Source organism: Microtus ochrogaster, linkage group LG3 (genome assembly GCF_000317375.1).
Source record: "Microtus ochrogaster isolate Prairie Vole_2 linkage group LG3, MicOch1.0, whole genome shotgun sequence".
NCBI classification, from domain to species: domain Eukaryota; kingdom Metazoa; phylum Chordata; class Mammalia; order Rodentia; family Cricetidae; genus Microtus; species Microtus ochrogaster.
The window spans coordinates 41,788,489-41,807,465 of record NC_022029.1 but is presented as its reverse complement, the minus strand read 5'-3'; the positions used below and the strand labels follow the sequence as shown (position 1 = coordinate 41,807,465).

Sequence of the window (18,977 nt, the reverse complement as noted above, 5' to 3'; positions counted from 1 at the left end):
AGAACTTATTTTGGCTCACGGTTTAAGAAGGTACACTTCACCATGGTGGGAAAGCATGGATGGAGGGAAATGGTTCTCACCTGGTTCAGCTGGGTCATGACAATTGGTTTCATTGCACCAACAGTCAGGAAGATGGGAGCTCTGACCAGAGCGAGAATCAGGTCAGGCTGCACCCTATAACACCCATTTTCTACCCCTTCCACCAAGGCTTCGTTCTGAAGATTCTGCAGCCTCACTGGACAGCGCTCTCTAGGGACCAAGTGTTCAAGCATATGAGATTATGGGGGATTTTCCCCACTCAGATACTAATGTAGGTCTGTCTATGTCTGAGCCTATGGCCAGCTGCTCTCACTCAATGCAGGCTGCCTTGATGCCAGACATCCTCACCCTCCATCATCTTCCACCCTCCTTCTTGGCAGGAGGAAGGGGAAAGAGAGCAGGCGCTGTCCCCAGGGACTTGCTTGCTGACTGATGGGGTGGGGGATTTAATCAGGACGAGAGGAGGAAGTATAGACAGTGTTTTGTCAGCGTACAACCCCTCTTCTACTTGGTCTACCACAGCAGCCATGCTCTGCAGAGCCCAGCTCCCCCCTCGCAGGAAGCCTTGCCTGCACTACACAGCACTCCCTCTCTTTATCCTGCTGCCCTAAGAGCTCAGGTCTCCTCATCTGTCTAGCCCAGCAGTTCTCAACCTGTGGTTCATGACCCTCTTAGGGGTCAAATTATTCTTCCATAGGGGTTGCATATCAGATGTCTTGCATATCAGATATTTAGATTATGATTTATAGCAAACTATGATTTGTAAGAAAATTTCAGTTATGAAGCAGCAATGGAAATAATTCTATGGTTGGGGGTAACCATGGCATGAGAAACTGTATTACAGGGTTTTCTTAAAGTTGTGGTAAAACTCCCTCTTTCACGAAATTCATCATGAACACTGGAAAGTGGGTGTGTGGAGATTCAGAATAAACAGAGACTTCCAGAGTTGACTCTTCTAGATTTGCACCAAATACAGAGGACTCCCTGCACAGGTGGTCTAGAGCTTTCTCGCTTAACAGTGGTTAATTAGTGGTGAGCAGCTAGTTAGTGTTAGCAATTAGAGTCTAGCACCAATCATTGTTAGTGCTGAGTATCAGTGGTTAATGGAAAGTTAGTTGCTAGTTAATGGTTGGTGGCAGTAAACGCTAGTTAGTGACTAAGTAGTACTACCTAATGGGGTTTATGTTGTCAGCTTTGGTGGAAATACTGGCTTTGTGGATTATGCAACTCACCCTAGGGGTTTTATTGTGGTTACTTCTTGGTCCCTACCAATTTCATTCTGAGCTTCAGATTCCCACCACTTCTTTACTCTACTCTGTGACAGGGCTCTGGAGTCTTAATATATCAGCACCATCAAGTTCTCAACAGATTTCTTGACTGGCCACTCTCCCTCTCTCAGAATCTTGGCTTTCTCTTGGTGGTAGGAGAGGCTGGCTAGAAGGTGTTGCCTGAGGGTTTTCATGAGGGACACTACATGGGCTGGTGTATAGTTCAGTTTAGAATCCGTGTTTGGAAAGGACACTTGGGGGAGAGAAAAAGCAATGTTCGTCCTGGCCACCAGGTGGCATATGAACTGTGGCCAAGACTGGGAGCTGGGCAGTTGATAGTCCCTGGAGAAGTCCTGATCTGGAGACGACAGAGACTCCCAGGATCTGGCTTGGGGCTCAGCAAGTCTAAGACGTAGGTGGAAGAAGGGCCCCCACCCTTCTTCCATCTTTGAAGAAGGGGAGCCGAGTTGAGTAAGAACTGTATAAGCAGAGAGAGTTCTGAGAAGACAGGATAATCAGTGTCCCATGGGGTCTCTCTCTGTGCAAGGGTCAGGCCACAGGGGGTTTCCTGAGGACCTTGGCTTCTTTTTGAGAAAAATCCTTTTCCATTTTCCAGTCACCACACTCCTCTTGGCACCTCTTTTCAGGTTCTGAGAGGAGTTTTGTATGGAGACAAAAAGAAAGAAAAGGATGGAAGGGAGGGAATGGAGGAGGAGAGGGCGGGAGGGAGGGAATGAAGGCTTCTCCACTCCGAGGAATATGGAAAGCTTTAAGGTAGAGCCTGGGGCTGGTTGTGAGAACAGCCATGCTGGATGTGTAGGATTAGAGCGGAGGGTGTGGGTGGCTGCAGGGATGGCTAGGGAGCAAGTGCTTGGCTGACTATTAAAACCCAGCGCACTGGGCTGCACAGGGGTCTGTCCTGGCTCTGCTGCCCCGCTGACAAGACTGTGGCTCAAGACTGTCTGATTCCATGCTGGGAGCTAGGCTTTGAGGAAGCAGGTGGAGGATGGCGAACCCCGGACCTGGTTTTGCAGCTCCCAGGGACTCTCTTGGGTTTCATTCCTGACTGGTCTTCCTGTTCCTTCATTAGGTAAGTATCAGGCTCAGTGACAGTGATGTGCTAGTCTGGAGATAATGGTGATCTTCTCAGGGTTTAGAGACTGGTAGGGGAAGGTAAGGTTAGTTTTATGTGTTCACTCGATGGGGCATTTAACTAGGAGTTGTTTAGGTACTGGAAGGATGTGAATGGGTGGGCCAGGTCACACACTTGGCCTTTCCCAAGGTCATTGGATAGAAATACAGAAGTCTGGGTGCACACCTTCTCTGTCTCACCATTGAACTGGAAAATGTGCCTGGCTGACCCTAGTTCTCAGGCCTTCCGGTATAGCACCCAGGCCTTCACAAGGCTCTCCCGTGAGAGCAAACTTCCATAACTGCATGAGCCAGTGCTGTGTAGATTCCTTTTTAGGACCGAGCGAAGGGCTTAGTGGTAGGGTGGTAGACCACTTTCCTATTAAGTACCAAGTCCTGGTTTCATTCACAGCAACAACACACACACATGCACACACACATATTTCATCTTTCTAAAGAGCCCTGATAAGTGTAGAGGGTGTTAAGAACGCCTCCATTTTACTTTCCATTGTGCAGGCAAGTGATGCTGTCAGGTCTTTGTGTGGTCTGTGGGCTCTGGAGGACCAAGTCTCATGGTAGAGGCCGCAGCCAGGAGAAGTGCACACCTCACACCATGGTGTCAAATGCTATTTCCCACGTCAGAGACAGAGTGGGTCACAGCAGTAACACTGGGCACGGAATGCCAGGAACCCTGCCTGGCTGTCCTGAGAAGCTGACGTCTTGCACTGCCTCGCTTCTCAAGGTCACTGACGCACCTGTCCCTAGACCCCTTCTTTCCACCCAGTCCCATGGAGCTTCCGCTGACGGAGACAGCTTTGTCCTGACCTGGCCATCTTAACTTCAGCAGGGCTCGGCCAGCAAGCTGTAGCTAGCACCCTGGCAGGTCTTCCTAGTGTAGCAAGCTCCTCAAACACAGGAAGGTCATTCCAAGCAAGCTGGCGAGCATCTAATGTGACAGATGTTCAGCACAGGGAGACAAATGGCCACTCGGATGACCGTGGTAGCCATAAGCCTGCAAAAGAGGAGTCAAATGTGGAGAGACCAAGGGTGTGTAGGATCAAAGATCGTGTGGAGATCTTCTGTTGTTGTTGTTGTTGTTTGAAGGCTTCTTATAGGAAGGCATATCTAAACTGAGTTAGACCAGAAATATGAGTTGGCTCAGGTGGAGGAAACAATACGTGCAAAGGCCCTGTGGCAGGAGGAGCTTGGCACTGAGGGGGCTGGAAGGAGGCGCAGTGAATGAATTTCAATGGGAAAAGGCGAAGGTGACCAAGACCACAGTGGGGTGGGCCAGGCCATTCCCAGATGGCAAAGTGCCAGGAGAGCCATGAGAGGGAGGTTTTATCTCAAAAGCTATAGAAAGTGTCTGAAATAGTGGAAGTCATGCATTTAAAATACCCACCCACCCCGAAGCTGGTGTGTGCAGACTGAATTTCAGGCAGAGACCTCTAATGAAGGCAGCAAGATCCAAATTGAGGCCTCTGACTGGAGAGATGGTGGCTAAAGCAGAGGAACAGACTCAAAAGGTGTTGGCAATTGAAGTTCATGTGTGAAGTAAAGTTTCTCAGGTTTCCTGGTGCGTGCAGAGATAGAGAGGAGAGGGTTTTAGAGGAGAGTGGCGGTCAGTCTGAGCAGACTCATAGCGATAGCCATGAAACCACCACTGACGTATGCGTGAGATGTCTGTGGGCTGCAGAGAGCGGTGGGGTTGCGAGAGATCTGGTCTGGAGTTGGGGTGGAGGTTGCTGGACTATGACTGGGTTTCAACATTAAGAGCACTGGTGAAGCCACTTTGTGATGAACACCACCAGCTCAACTTCCTCTTGGGTCTGACTGAGGAGCGGGAGTTCCTGAGGAGGCTGAGAAGGAACAGCCAGCAGGGTGGGAGGAAAAGCAGATGAACGTGAAATCCTGGGGCCAAACAAAGACTATGGCACGGAGTTTCTGGCGAAGGGTCTGAGCACTGCTGAGCAGCCTTTCAAGAGGAGGCTGGAGACGCATCCAGGATTTGGCAGCACCGTGCACAGCAAGAGCAGATTTGGCAGGGGACTGGCAGACGTGGGAGCCAGACAGAAGGGTACTGAGAAGTGAATGGGCCGTGGGAAAGTGGGGGCAGTGTATGCACCAGCCCCTGACTGAGGTGTGCCTGGGATGGGTGGGAGCATCCTGATTAACAGGAGGCAATTCTGCATCCAAGTGGACCCAAGCAGGTGTGCTTGAGGAATAGGGCACAAACGCCATTCATATGGAGATGGAGCCATTGAGGGCTGAGGGCATGAGGCCATCAAGGGAAGGTGACTGGGGACTGAGGAGGGCCAAGAACATGGGTGGGGGTACAGCCAGGAAGAGGGTTTTTGCCTCGAGGGTGTAGCACAGGCATATAAGGCTTGGCATGGCTGTGGACAGCAGAGGGAGGTGAGCCACTGGCTCCTGGTTTACCATGATAGCTAGGTTCCTGGTTGGCTGCAGTTGGGATGGTAGGAGCAGAAAGTTGGATGGACCTTGTGAAGTGTGATAATGGGAAACGATTGTATCTGGAGGATACAAAGCAGAAGGGCAGGGCACATGGGGACTGCCAGCCATTATTAATAACGTGGGTACCTCAACTAGAGAAGACAGGATTGCGCTTTCTCAAAGACAGGGAACAAGAGGCTTGGCCACACTTGCAAGAGGGCTTATGCAGTAGGCATGGAGCTAAGGGGAAGGATGCTGACTGAATGGGACATGGACCTGGGATGTTTAATGTCAGGGTGGAGCAGAGTGCTGACAAGGAACCCTGGAAGGAAATGGGGTTACCCACACAGTAGGCTTTATGGCACTGTTGGAGCAACATGCCGCTGCTTCCAGGGGTTCTGAAAGAGTGAAAGAGGAGGCTGTGTGGAGTCGAGGGGCCTCTGGAGACAAGGGACTGACCATTAGCCCGGGCATTGCTGTCAGCCAAGATGAAGGCTGGGGCCAGGAGAACCTAAGCCAAAGACTCCTGATCTTTGGGAATACTGCAAAAGGCCAGGAATCTTAAGAAGTGAACCTTAACAGGGGGATGACGGCTCCGAGAGAAAGAACCAGGATGGATAGAACTCAGGAAAATAGCAGTTGCTATAGGAAGCTCATGTCCTGGACTCGTGTTCTTGTATGCCACTTGTGATGGTTTATCTTGCAGCTTCAGAAGTTACCAGAGGCTCGAGCCCTGGAGTCCTTGACAATAGATTGTGCATTGTAACATATCAAGAAGCAGCAGGATTGGAGGTTTTTTTTTGTTCTCAGTCTGCTCTGGTTGGCTCACTCATGCGCATGAACCTCTTCCTGTGGACGGTGCTCTTTCTGGCTGTCTCTCAAGCCTATGCTCATCTCGTCCCTTCCCTCTAGGAGGCCCCAGATCCCAGATTCAGGCCAATGAAACCAGAATAGCACATAAAGCAGTTGTCCTGTCTCTATGATACCAAACATCTGGGCCCTGGGGCTGCCAGAGGTGGCTGGAGCCTTCCTGTATGCAGGCGGTCAACTACTAGTCAGAATTTTCCTCTGCTCCTACTTTCTCTTTCCTTCTCCTTCTTCCCCACTCAGGGCCATTCTAACTCAGGCATGGTATTGTGTACATGATTGAGAATATGTGGCTTTCCACCTGCCCCTCAGTAGGGAGTCACAGGTGGGTGACATACATGTTCACAGGCAATTCTGGGGCTCTGGCTTCCCTGCAGCAAGCAGGTGGGTCTGTGAGTCTCCCTCCCTCAGAGGCATTGCATAAGCAGCAGCAGCAGCAGCAGCCCCGAGTACATTCCCATGGTTACCAGGCTGGGAAAGGCTGGCCGAGATGGCATCGCCATGGCACCGGCATGGTCCACAGCTCTGATGGGTGTGGCTCTGGCATGTGTAGCTCCGGGCTCTCGCTGGACAGATGGCCTTCACAGTATCCCTCACAGACATCCAGCAGCCTTGGATCTCATGATGTGAGGTAAGCAGACGGGAGCAGGCTGGGTGGAGTATGAGGGCTTCCAGCTCCTCACCGAAGGCCTTCAGCCACTAATACAGCAGCCTTGCTGTGCGGTTGCCTCTGAGGTTAACCTTTCCACACCGAAGGCTCAGCATATATCAGATAGGCCAAGTCACAGCACTGCCTGTTGTCCGTGCCCCTTACTCAGGCCCGTAGGAATGTAGAGTGTGGACTCCATAACCATCTGTGTCCTGCCACCCTCCAGCAGCCTATGCCCGGGGTACCATAGAGTCAGGGATAAGAGCTCCAGGCCTGGCTCTGTCTCAAGAACAAAGACATGTGAGATGCAGATCTTCAGGGTGACTGAACTATCAAAGCAGCAGTGGGGACAGGTAGGAGGGGAGAAAGCCAGGTAAGGAGGCTAGCAGGGAGGAGGGGCACGATTCTAGTCATCAGATCAGATCAGTGATGGACGGTATACGGAAGTGGCTCAAAGCTGGGCTCTGTGGCGCGAGAGCACAGGACTCTACCTGTAGAATGTGGTAGGGTGGAGAACAAGGCTCCAGGATGGCATACGGCGCCCAGGAAGCCTTAGCAGACAGGCCTCTCACAGTACAGCCAGATTAACTCAAGTGGTCCCCTGAAACGCAAGTTTGCATCTGTGATTGTCCCATAAGATACCTCACAAGGGTTGCTCAGCTTTTTCAGCCTGGTTCTCAGCTCCACAAATGGCGGCTTTGCTCCCAGCAATTCTTCCACACTTGGGCTGTCATTCCACGCCTCCCCTTCTCCTTCCCAGCCCAGTCAACAAATCAGATCATCCAAACCAGCCTAACCAGGGTGTCCGAACCCTTACTCTTGTCGCTGCTTTCCATGTATAAGCCATCTCAAGCCACACCAGGCTGCCTGCAGACCCTAAACCAAGACCCTTTTGCCCTTCACAACCCACGTCAGAGGGATAAAACAGACCTTGTCACCTCCCTCTGTGGCAACCCTTTGGAACAGGAAGCCTTGCTAACCTTTGAGGATGGCCGTGAAAGTGCAGACGGCAGGGAATTCACAAATGTGACCCCTCCGCAGATGGAGAGGGTCATGGTCATGATCCAGAGCAGATGTCTCTCTGAAGCTGTTTCGTGTTGCTATGACAAAACACCCGAGGGTGAATGATTCCTAAAAGCCAGACACATAATTAGCTCACAGTCCTGGATGCCTAAGGACATGGGGTCAACATCTCAGATTCGGTGAGGACCTCTAGGCTATCTCAACACATGGTGTGTACATCACACTGGGAGCACTTGGGGGAAGAGGGAGGGAGGGAGGGAGGGAGAGAGCGTAGGGCAAGACAGAAGGAGAAGGCTGCATCAGGAGTGGCTTTGCAGCACCCTGTTCTCTTGCCAGTCAACCCATCCCCCATACCAACATTCGCTCCTTCCAAGAGGAGTTCTGACTTTACTGTGTGCCCTGTGGCTCCACTCCTTAAAACTTCCCCAACTTTAACGCTGCCTCCTGGGGTCTTCCAGCACATGTTCTTTGTGGGATGCAGTCAAGCCATGAGAGTGTCAACATGATGTCCAGTGACATCCAAACATGGGCACACAAAGTGCTTATGGGGAAAGAGATAGGACATTGCTTTCTATTCTGGAAAGCCCAGGTGGGAAATAGAAGGAAGATGCTGGCAGGAAAATGGGGGACCCACAAAAGAGAGCCCTTGTCCCATAGAGCCCCATTATCTCCATTGTCTCTGTCCCTGTTGTCAGACCCATCACTTGCTATGGGGATGGAGGAGGGGATACTCTGTCTGTGTGTGTGTGTGTGTGTGTGTGTGTGTGTGTGTGTGCGGCATAGAGAGCTCTCTCTGGTCGGATGAATGCAGCACAGGGTGTGGACACACAGCTTGGCTGAGAACCCTGGTCCTGAACAGGGTGGATGTTCATTTGAGTGTGCATGTGTATGTGAGTGTGCACATGCAGGGATGTGCATGTGCAAGCATGAAAATATCGGCGTGTGTACACACATGAGAGGGAGCCTGTATCCCCAGTGGCGAGGCACATGTGTCAGCATGTGCCTGGCTCTGTTCTGATGAGGGCTGCCGGCTTTCCAGCAGCTGGAGTGCTTGCTGTACTGACAGGGCCTGTAATCACGGGAAATTACCCAGCCCCGAACTAAAATTAAGGCTGAGGCTGCTACCACAAGACCTGCTTACAGAGCAGGCTCCAGGAAGAGACTGAGGGAGGTGTCTCTGCTGGGAGTTGGGACTTCTAGGGAGGACAAAGCCTGGCTTAGAGGCACGAAAAGCAGAAGCCCAGCTCTAATTTGGTCAGCAACCGCCCAGGGCCAAGGGCCATGTTGCCTGCTTGCACGCTGCCTTTCACTTCCTGGCCGCACAGCTCAGCATCCCTCTCCCTGCCTAGGAGGTAGGCATGGTCCTCTTCACCTCTGAGAGGAGAGACTGAATCTCCCCGAGGCTGAGTAGTGGAGTTTGTCGCTGTAGCTCTTGAAGGACAGGGCTGCCTGACAGGAGGAAGGTGCCTGAGGAGGGAGAAGGGAAGCTCTCTGGGTCTTGTGTGACTGAGCAGTGTGGGTCTTGAAGGACTTCTCTGCTTTTTAATACTTGGTGGGTGGGTGCAAGATGCACCAAGAAGAAACCCTGGGGTCCCCAATTAATTCATTCTCCTGGCTCGATCTTTCCCCGTGGTCTGGAGCATGACTTCCGGAACCCACACCGATCTCCACGGAACTCAGGGAACCAAGCACCACTCCATTCAACCCTGTTCCCAGGGCCTATGGGCTCAAGGCTCTCCCGCTGAGGACTCTGCTGGCATCTTGTGTCCCTGCAAAAATCTCTCTGTGACCTTGTGAATGAATGCAAATGAATGAGTGACAGTGGGTGGCATCTGAAAGGGGCTCTGAGCCAGGGTAGATGGTTAGCCATAGGTCCGCCTTGCTCCTACCCACCAGTCCCCAGGATAACCTAGATCACTGGTGTAGAGGCTATGGAGAGAAAAAGTGCTAGCCCAAGGCCCCATATGGCATTTGTTGGCATACAATCTGCTGGCTTGCAGCCAAGGACTGGCTGCATCTGACTGAGCAATGAAGAATGATCCTAGTGCCAGGCGCTGTTCTAGGACTCGAGTGTGCACAGGCATACCATTTAAAGGGCCCACTTGTCACCAGCTCCGCTTCACAGGTGAGGAAAGAGGCAGCCAGTCCCGTGATTTGTGCACAGCTGGGTGGCAAGGGGATGTGTCCCCTCTACTGGCGGCCTGGCAGCGAAGTTGCCATGTGATCTAGTATCTGAATATGTTTGAATATGTCCAAAGTAGGTACTCATTCTGCATAGCCCTCCGAAGATGGCTCTGCTCATCAGGTAGATCCCTTTTCAGACATCCTAAAACAGCACCCTAAGTTGTGCCTGTGCTAGACATCAGCTGTCTTGTTCTGTGTGCTTGGTCCCATGATGCCCCTTTGAAGACTTAGGCTATGAATGTACACTCCCAATAGCCTATGCCAATGTTTGCCAGCTGCCACATGGATTCTGGGACCTGAACCTGGATCCCTTGCAAGAGCAGCCAGTGGTCTTAACCACTAAGCTATCTCCAGGAGCCCCTGTTTCACCTTTTACATTTCATAAAGTTTGGAAATATTTAGCCCATTTGGCAGATAAGAAATGGAGACCGGGAGAACTTCATCTACTTGCTTAAAGTCTCAGCTCCTGGGCTCAGCTCTGGGTCACCGGTTCCATCTGTCTGCAGCTGTACCCCTGTCTGGGAATTGTGACGACAACCAGGTGTGGGGCCTGACCCTCACCACCCCACCTCATTGGTCATCTCCTTCTCTTTCCTGAGCCACAGCTCCTGTCGGGTCCCCTTGGGATGCTTCCTAGAAGGACTGAAGGATTCTGTTGGCTAGAGGCAATAGTTTCCCCTGGCAATTCTTGGAAGCTTGAATTCTTGGAAGTGGTGTGAGGAGTGGGCCAGGCTGATGGGGGTCCTGCCTGGTTCAGCAGGATCTGTTAAGCAATCCGTGGACCCAGACTCACTCATCCCCAGGCCTTCGCTATTCTTCTTTCCCACTCAACTCACAGCGAGCAGCCGGAGGCAGGTTGACACCACATTTTGGTGGATGACATAGCACAGGAACCCATACATCCTCAGAGGGCCTCAGAGCCCAACACCACTGCTCCTTAGGCCTGCCTCCTTCTCTCACGGGTCCAAGTCCCTGGTCCAGGATTTACTTCCAGGGCTATTGTGTCCTGTACTCTTGACCACTTCTTTCCTAGTGGGGTCCGACTGAGGGGTGGAGTCACTAAGTAATACAGCAGCTGGTCAACTCCCCAGCCCACTGCCTGCCCCTTCTTGTGCCGTGGCCATTCAATTCTTTACCAAGCCTTCCTTTTCCCTACTTCCCTTACTTCACTCAAAGCAAAATGCTGAGCACATGGAAGCCTTGGGTGCCACGCCTCTCGAGACCGTCTCTTGTTTTTACTTCCTTGGCTTAGTTCCTGCAGGCAGGTCTGTTAACGGCTTCTGATCCAGGGTCTTCATACCTGTCCTTCCCTCAGGTACCTGCGTGGTTCCCCTCTTCACCTCAGTGAGGCCTCCGAAGCAGATGACTCCTTCAGCCAGGACTTACACTGCTTCCTCACTTCCCAGTTTTCTGTTTGCCACCTCCTATTGAAATGTAACTTATTTTAGCTTTTCATTGTTTGATTGCATTGGGATATGCGTTCCATAAAGGTGGAAGTCTTTGTTCAGTGTGTTCAATAGCACCTGGCCCAAGGTAGGCTTTAGAGAAATGGGAACGTACCGGCCACAGACATGGGCCTGTGGTGTGTCCTCTGCAGGCAAGAATCCAGGCGTGATCTCACCTACTGGCTGTGGTGATTATTAGTTAATTTGCACCGTGTCTTTCCCATCATAAATCCGGAGTAAGTCTTTATCATGAGGAAGGAATGGCATTTTTATGACTTGAAAAAGGAAAGAAAATGCTTGGAAATGGGATCAGATAAAAATCAATATGAAGAAGATTGGAACTCTGATTTCTCCCTCAACTTCCCCCAAACTTCCCTTTTAAATTCCTTGAAGCCAAGATCACCCTACCCACCTGTTTCTGTTGCCTTTTTTTGCCTATGCCCTTTTCCTTTGTGGGATCCTGCTTTGGTCTAGGACCAGGTCCACGCTGCTTGCTACAAATCTGCACGAAGCGCCCTAGTTCAGGCTTTGTACGGAAGACTGCTCACACAGACCTGCCGGGTAGAGCGTACCTGACCTCCCATCCCAGGGTTCCCAGCCAGGAAAGACCAAGGGCATAGGCTGTAATGGTTTGTTCCTGGCTGGGACACTGTTCCTGCAGGCACCACAAACACAGCTTTGGCTCTTCGGGACTCAGAAACTGTGCCAGTGACTAGGCAGAGAGCAGTTTGACTGTGGCCACACAGGGAACCTGCATCCAGGCAGGGGCTGAGAGTTGACCTCTTGCCTCATCCTGAGGCTTTCCAACTGCCTTACATGTGTTCTTTGGAGCCCCTGAAGGCAGCCTGGGTTCCCCCCAGAGAATGCCATGGTCTTGACCCTGTTAAGCCTTCACAGCTGTTTCAGCATCCCTGGGGCCATGGAACTCAGTGTTGCTGAGGCCTGCAGGGCTGGCTGGAGGCGTGGGAGTCAGGGCAAAGCTAGTTCTCACCGTGGCCTTTACACGATCTGAACTCCCAGGCTCCCCCTTGCCCTCTGAGGATGGACAGTCCTTTCTGAATACCTCTGGGGAGACCACTGCTTACCTTCTTGGGATAGAATCTCCCAAGGACAAAGAGAAATCTAATCATCCAAGCTAGAGAGGCTGTAGATACCTTCTTGCCATTCTGGAGACGAGGAACTGAGGGCATCAAGAGGAAGTGGCTCAACCAGGAACACGGCCAGAGTCAAGGCAGGTGTGATTTACACTCTGAGGCCCTTTTCATCCTTTGGCTGGTGTCCCGGCATCTAGGCATCTACCTTACGTGCTCAGTGACAGAGCACTCCCTAATTCAATGGTATTTAGAACTTCCTGTCCCCACACCATGGGCCCTTCTTGCTTTCTTACTTGGTGCTCCAAGAAACCCTCACGGGCTGGGTCCAGAGGGGACTTAGGTCTCCATACACACACAAAAAGTCAGAGACAGTGTTTGCTCATCCTTCCCTCTCAGGCCTTCAAAATTTTCAGTTGAAGTTTGGCTATTCTGTGTGCCAGAAACTGCTCCAGTGACCAAAACGCTTGATGAAAACAAATAATACCAGACCCCAAGGACTTAATTGGCTCCTGCCTTTGACTCTTTCTCACCCACAGCATAGTCTCTTGCAGCTGTGAGGCCAGCAGCCAAAAGAGCAACTGGCCAAGGCAATAAGGAGACAGCAAGGATCCGAAGCACAAGAGGGGGTGAGGATGGGGAAAGCCACAGCCAGGGTTTTCTCCGCCCACAAATTACAGGGCTTCCTTTTGACCCTCTCAGGATTGGAGGCGGAGGAATCTTTGGGGACATCTGGAACATCTGGTAGCTATCCCTCCCATCGAAGAGAACAAGGCAGTGGGCAGGAAGGAAAAAAACAAACCCAGGTATCTTCCTGCTCCCAAACCTCAAAAACTGCCTTTACATCCTGGTGGTTTGACTTTCTCTCCAGCCTATCCCTGAACACCCCAAGACCTCAGTTTCATCTCCTGCCCTCACCTCTCAGCATGGGCCTGCTCCTACACACTGTAGAGCCTACTTGGAAGATTAGAGTCCCACAGGAACCCAGGCTGAGAGGCTGAGATGTGGGAGGAGGATGCACCCGAGGCGGGGACGAGACTTCCTGCAGGAGAGCTGGGCTTTGGAGGGTGGAGGAGCTGGGTAGAGATGGGACAGCAGAGCGGTGAGCTCACAGTTCGTGAGATGGAATAAAAGGGCTGAAACTCAAAGACTGGAGGTAGCATAGGCTGCTCAGTTTGTCCCCAAATCCACATCCCGAGCTTTCAAACCTAGTGTTTCGAATGTGTTCATTGAGACATAGCACTTTTTTACCTGTGCTTTTGGTAGTGCTGGGTGGGGGCAGATCCTAGGGTCTCACACATGCTAGGCAGACGCTCTACTGCAAAGCTGTACCTGAAGCCTAAGTAGAACTCTAAAAGAAATTAGTAAGGGAAAATGATATCACTGGGGAGGCTCTAAGCCGACATATTGGTGTCATGATGAGAAAAGGTGATCAAGGCGGAGACAAAAATAAAAGAACGGAAGTCACGTGAAAAAGGAACTATGTCCATAAGCCAAGGAGTGAGGTCTCAGAGCACAGCCTGCCAAGGCCTTGATTCTGGCTCATAGCCATCTACAACTATGAGGAAACAGATCTCTGCTGCTGAAGCATCCTGACCAGGGTGTTCCAGTGGCCCCAGCTAAGTCATCTAGAAGTCAGACTATTGGATTATGATCCTGTTCCTTGTCTCGGGCATGTGTGTGTGCCCATGGGCCACATGGAGAGTCCATTATCCCAGCAGAGTCTTGGATTATGATCCTGTTCCTTGTCTCAGGCATGTGTGTGTGCCTATGGGCCACATGGAGAGTCCATCATCCCAGGACTCTGCTGGGAAAAGACAGATACCAGGGTAAGAGTCCTGGCTTATTCTTTCCATGCGTCTGTGTCCAGTGGAGCCTCTTGTATGGCTAGGGCTCATCCAGAAGAGAAGGTGACATTATTTATATGAAGATTGGGCTGACCTTTGAAGGGAATTGGTGAGTTATGTTTGCTTTCAATTATGTGGGGGAAAAACAGATGCAACATTGCCAGCACAAGGAGATGGACCAGACATAGCACAGACGCTGTCTTCTTCGTGTGCTCTTAAGGGAGGGAGGTGCCGTTTTTACTCCTTGAGCCAGCAGAAGGCCTATGAGGAAAACATCCATAAATACACATCTCATGCCTGGGCGGTATCATTCACAAAACTGGATGTGGCAGGTGCAGAAGGGAGACATTGAATGTCCATGGCATAGCTCTAATGTTTTCCTCTAGATGTTTAGAGACTCTGTGTTTTAGCCAAGTAACTGTGCCATCCTTATCAAGCCTCAACAAAGCTCAACAATGCAACATAGTTGCTTCCCTTGCTTTCCAGATGAGAAAAGGGAGGCCCAGAGCGAGTCTGTGACAAAGCCTACAACAGATGCTAAAAAGAAAGAGCCAGGTGGTGGCACAGGCATTAATCCCAGCACTTGGGAGGCAGAGGAAGGTGGATCTATGTGAGTCTGAGGCCAGCCCGGTCTACAAGAGTTAGTTTCAGGACAGCTAGGGCTGTTACACAGAGAAACCCCTGTCTTGAAAAACCAAAATAAATAAATAAATAAGATACGATAAGATAAGATAATAAAAGAAGAAGAAAGAGCAACACAGGTGTGCTGGGATTGTGAAGACAGAAGCCCAGGAAGAGGTTAGGCAGCAAGCACATGGGCCACTCCTCCAAAATCTTGCCCTCGAGAGGGATTGTTCAGACTCTTACTAGATTACTAGTAATCTTACTAGATTACCTACTAATTACTAAATGTGGCCAGCTGCATCACCCATGAAGCAAAGCAAGCACAGTGACCTCAGGATACCATGAGGCAACATGCATGCAGCGGTCCCTGTGATGCCCGTGAAAAGATTTTAATATAGCAGTCCCTGTCGTCCCCCTAAAGTCATTAGAGTAGAGTGACCCCATGTGGATGACATGTACTCAGAAAGATAGTGCTCATTCTGATCATACACAGATTTGCATGATGCAAACACAAGTATGACAATTCTTTACTTCACACTTATTTTATGTTGGGTAGTATAAGAATTCCTGAGATGTTTTAAATATATGAGGTATGTGTGGGTTCTACACGAATATCATGCCATTTTGTTAAGAAACTTGACCATCTCATGACTGTGGTATTTAAGGGGTAATTTAGAAGAAAGACCATGTGATTACTGGGGAACCAGTGATCCTACTAACATGTGGTTGGTGGGCTTGGGCCTGCTGCCATCTCTCAGAGGTGTCGACATCTATTTTTCTAGTGGTTTAGCATGCAAAAGCCCAGAGATCTGTAAGAATTACTTCTGTTTCCTTGATCTTTGTGTGACACATCCAGAAACCTTTTAAAAATCGTGTTGTTTATGATAACAATGTTGAACCCCAGTGTGACACCTGTTCTATTTGTTACTTCTGTTCTTTGCTAATGGATTTGGGGACCAGAGAGTCCCATCCAGTCTTATCTAATAACGATTTCTGTGAAGGCCATTTTACCTCCTGAGCTTCACTTTTTCTTCCTCTCCTTGGGATAGTAACCCAGGATCCCCCGCTGATGCTTGGGCCTGCCTGCCAGATGTGGGGATTTCAGGGGAATGACTAATGCTCTCTGGTAATCCCCAGACGACTCCTGTCAGCTCCGGCAAACTTGAACTATTTCTGGAAGATTTGGGCAAGAGAAAGGACTTGGTGTCACTAAGTGGGTGAATGGATAAGACCCAGTTGGCTGTGGAGTTTTCCTCCTGGAGGTTCAGAGAGATAGGGTGTGGACTTGTGTGTCTTCATGGGCAGGGGAGGGGGGAGCGGGCTAGGACACTTCCCGGAGTTGATGGGAGGCCTGACACCCACGCCATGGCAGCTGTGGAAGGATCTGCTCTAGTGTCTAGCCAAGGCCCTGGGTTTGCAATCAGGCCTGGAGCAGTGGCCGGAGGAAAACCAACCAGAAGCAATGCACTGTGTGCCACTTTTCCCTGGAAAAATGCCGAACCATGCTGAGGATGGCCATACTCCTCGTTTAATAAGGCCAAGGAAAATGGCCTGAGAAATTGAAAAGATAAGGAAGAGACCTTTAGTGGTCTGTTCCCTCGGCAAATGTGGTGTTTTTGCTGTGTTCACAATAACTGCCATTTGAGAAGGTATGCCCTTCTGCCTCCTGCTGCATCTTCCAGGGAGGGAGGCTGCTTCAAGGAGCCACACTGTGTAATTATAGGTTGGGCCAGAAGAGAGAGAAGAGGCAGAGGGTGGAGGGTGACCGCAGAGGCCCTGGGGAAAGATGATGGTGGCGTAGGGAGGAAGGAGGAGCGACAGGACCCTGTGGAGGCCTATTTCTCAGCTGATGGTATGGGGTGCCAGAGTGGTATCCATGACCACCACTGTACCCCCTCGTCTGTGTTTCCACAGAGGATTCTAGGAGAGGTTGCATCTTCCGGCCTCTCATCCATAGAGGTGGGAGTTGGGCCAGCTTTGGGAATCCAGCCAAACTCCCTCCATCCGGGACCCTCCCCACCCCTGACAAGGAAGAGCCTGTCACCAGGAGAAGGATAACACTCCCGTGTCCAAGTCTTCATTTCACTTGCAGCTCGGCACTAATCCAATTGCTGCCTCTAACCTAATTCTCCATTGTTGCTAGAGTCCTTTGCTTTGCCGATATTAAAACTCTTTTCATTTAATTGTGCAGAAGATAGATCCTCCTTGGCCATCAGGTGGTAAATATAGAACAGCTGATGTGTAGCTCTAATTTCTTCCCTGGCAGGCCTCCTGCATCTCTGAGTAATTGGGGACCCAGATCTTATGGAAGGAAAGAGACAGGAAGGGAGAATAGGGACAGGCTTCCTGCCCTGACATTGCTAGGAGGTCCCAGGTAAAAGGCAGTCTGGGCATGTCTATAGGGCCAGTAGTTTCTCTACTGCCCTGAAATGCATATATGTGTGTTGTGTCTGAACCAAAGGTGACTAAGGGATGCTGATCCATTGTAAACAATGTGAGGGGCCACATTATCGGCTAGAGCTGGGACCACAAGAGAGGGATGGCTTGGATTATCTCCTCACTCTCACTCGAGGCTGCACTGCTCATGTCTCTGTGCAAAGTCACCAAAGAGCCGCATGATATCACCGTTCTGCTATTCTCTGAGGTCCCGTGTGACAGTGGACTGTAATCTTGTTTGGTGACTATGGGGTTTCTCAGCAAGACAAAGAAGGGCAAGATATCAGTGCAGGTGTATTGATCTCTAGCTGGGAGGGGAAATATCATGTGGAAGGTGGGGCCACTGTGTTCCCGTGGGTGGGGAGAGAAAGCGTATCACGGTAGGTTCCAGGGCCCTTAGCATGCTCTGAGTTCTCTCCTGTTCATCCAGGAGGCAGGGATCTCAGTCGCAGTCACTGATCCAGTTAGCTAAGGAGGAAGAAGGAAACACCTTTGGATGAGCCACTGGTCAACAGGGGGTCCTGCTTAGCTGTGACTGCAGCTTCCTGGAAGCTCAAGCTTTCATGACTCCCATAAGCTCTGGAAAACACAGCAACCCATTTGGTTTTCTCGAGGAAAGTGGTAGCATCCCTTGGGCAACATGCTCGGCTCTCTGAGCCTCTAGGCCCCTCCTTCCAGACCCCGGATGAACACAAGTTTTTAGACTAGTCTAGTTTCCCATCAGTGGCACCCCTGCACTGTAGTTTACTGGCTTCTCCTGTCACCCCTACTCCTCATGGACTGGTAAGAATATTTCTCCCAGGCTGGGCCTGGGCTGCCTTTACTTCTCTTCAGCCTCACAGTGAGATATGGGTTCAACTCAGAGTCCACCAGAGCAGGACTCTGCAAGACCTGACTCTCCAATTCCCTTAGTGCTGATTCAAGACCCTCAGAACAAAGGGGGAGGATTCTCAGGGTTCAAGTAGCCATGGATCCCTCTGCACTATGGTCCTAACGACACCAAGGTAGTGCTCAAGACTCTGACCTGGACTGGTCTCCATTGACACTTATCTCAGATCCTAGGACCCAGCATTCAGGCCTGCAGGTGACTCTCCATTTTCAGAACCAGGAACAGTAGGACATGTGACTGCTGGAAACATTGACCCAGATGGTTCATTCACAGTTGTAACAGGGCCAGGATCCATCATAGCTCTCAGATACTTTCTGTTCAGACAAGGAGCCTGAGGCCCAGAGGTGGAGTCTAGAAGGGGTATACTACTCCTACATGGCATCCTAGAATCCTGACCTTTCAGATTCTCATCTGGGATCAGCATTTCTGTTGCTGCAGTAATAGAAATGGGCACTTACAGGTACAATGGTCCTAACTACAGGCATATAACTCCATCTTCGTCCTCTACCAGCTGGGTGACCACCCACAAGTTACCTGACCTCTCTGGCCATCAGTTTCCTCATCTATAAAATGAGGGTGACAATGGTCTCTGTCTCTTGCGGTGGCCTGAGAGGCGAGAGATAGCCTTTGCAAAGCCCTGGCGTAGCATCTGGAAAGTGCACATGATAATTAATTATCTCACACTTCCCCTCCAACCAGTTCAAACCAGAATGAGCACAGCAATTCCAGCAATCCGCGAACAGGCATTTAATTTATTGCCTTGGAAAATGGAAGGGTTCTGTCATCAAGGGGCTATTTGGATGGCTTTCCCAAGAAGACAAGATTGCACAGATGTCTTTTTCTCCGCCATAGAAGTTTCCTAGCACTGGGAAGGGGCAGCAGAGTCACCCTGTCCCTCTTGAAACTGTCCACACACAGGAAGGAGAGAGAGAGAGAGAGAGAGAGACAGAGAGAGAGAGACAGAGAGACAGAGAGAGAGAGACAGAGAGAGAGAGACAGAGAGAGAGACAGAGAGACAGAGAGAGACAGA

The 18,977-nt window shown here is 50.7% G+C and overlaps 1 protein-coding gene across 2 annotated transcripts in view; it reads left to right on the top strand.

Moving 5' to 3' along the window:
• The first annotated feature begins 6,236 nt into the window (after positions 1 to 6,236).
• Positions 6,237 to 18,977, top strand: part of Adcyap1r1 (ADCYAP receptor type I) — a 106,601-nt gene continuing 93,860 nt past the window's right edge. For both annotated transcript variants that reach the window (XM_026785977.1, XM_026785976.1), the window contains exon 1: positions 6,237 to 6,390. The gene's annotated coding sequence lies outside the window, so the exon portion shown is untranslated. The remainder of the gene's footprint in view (positions 6,391 to 18,977) is intronic.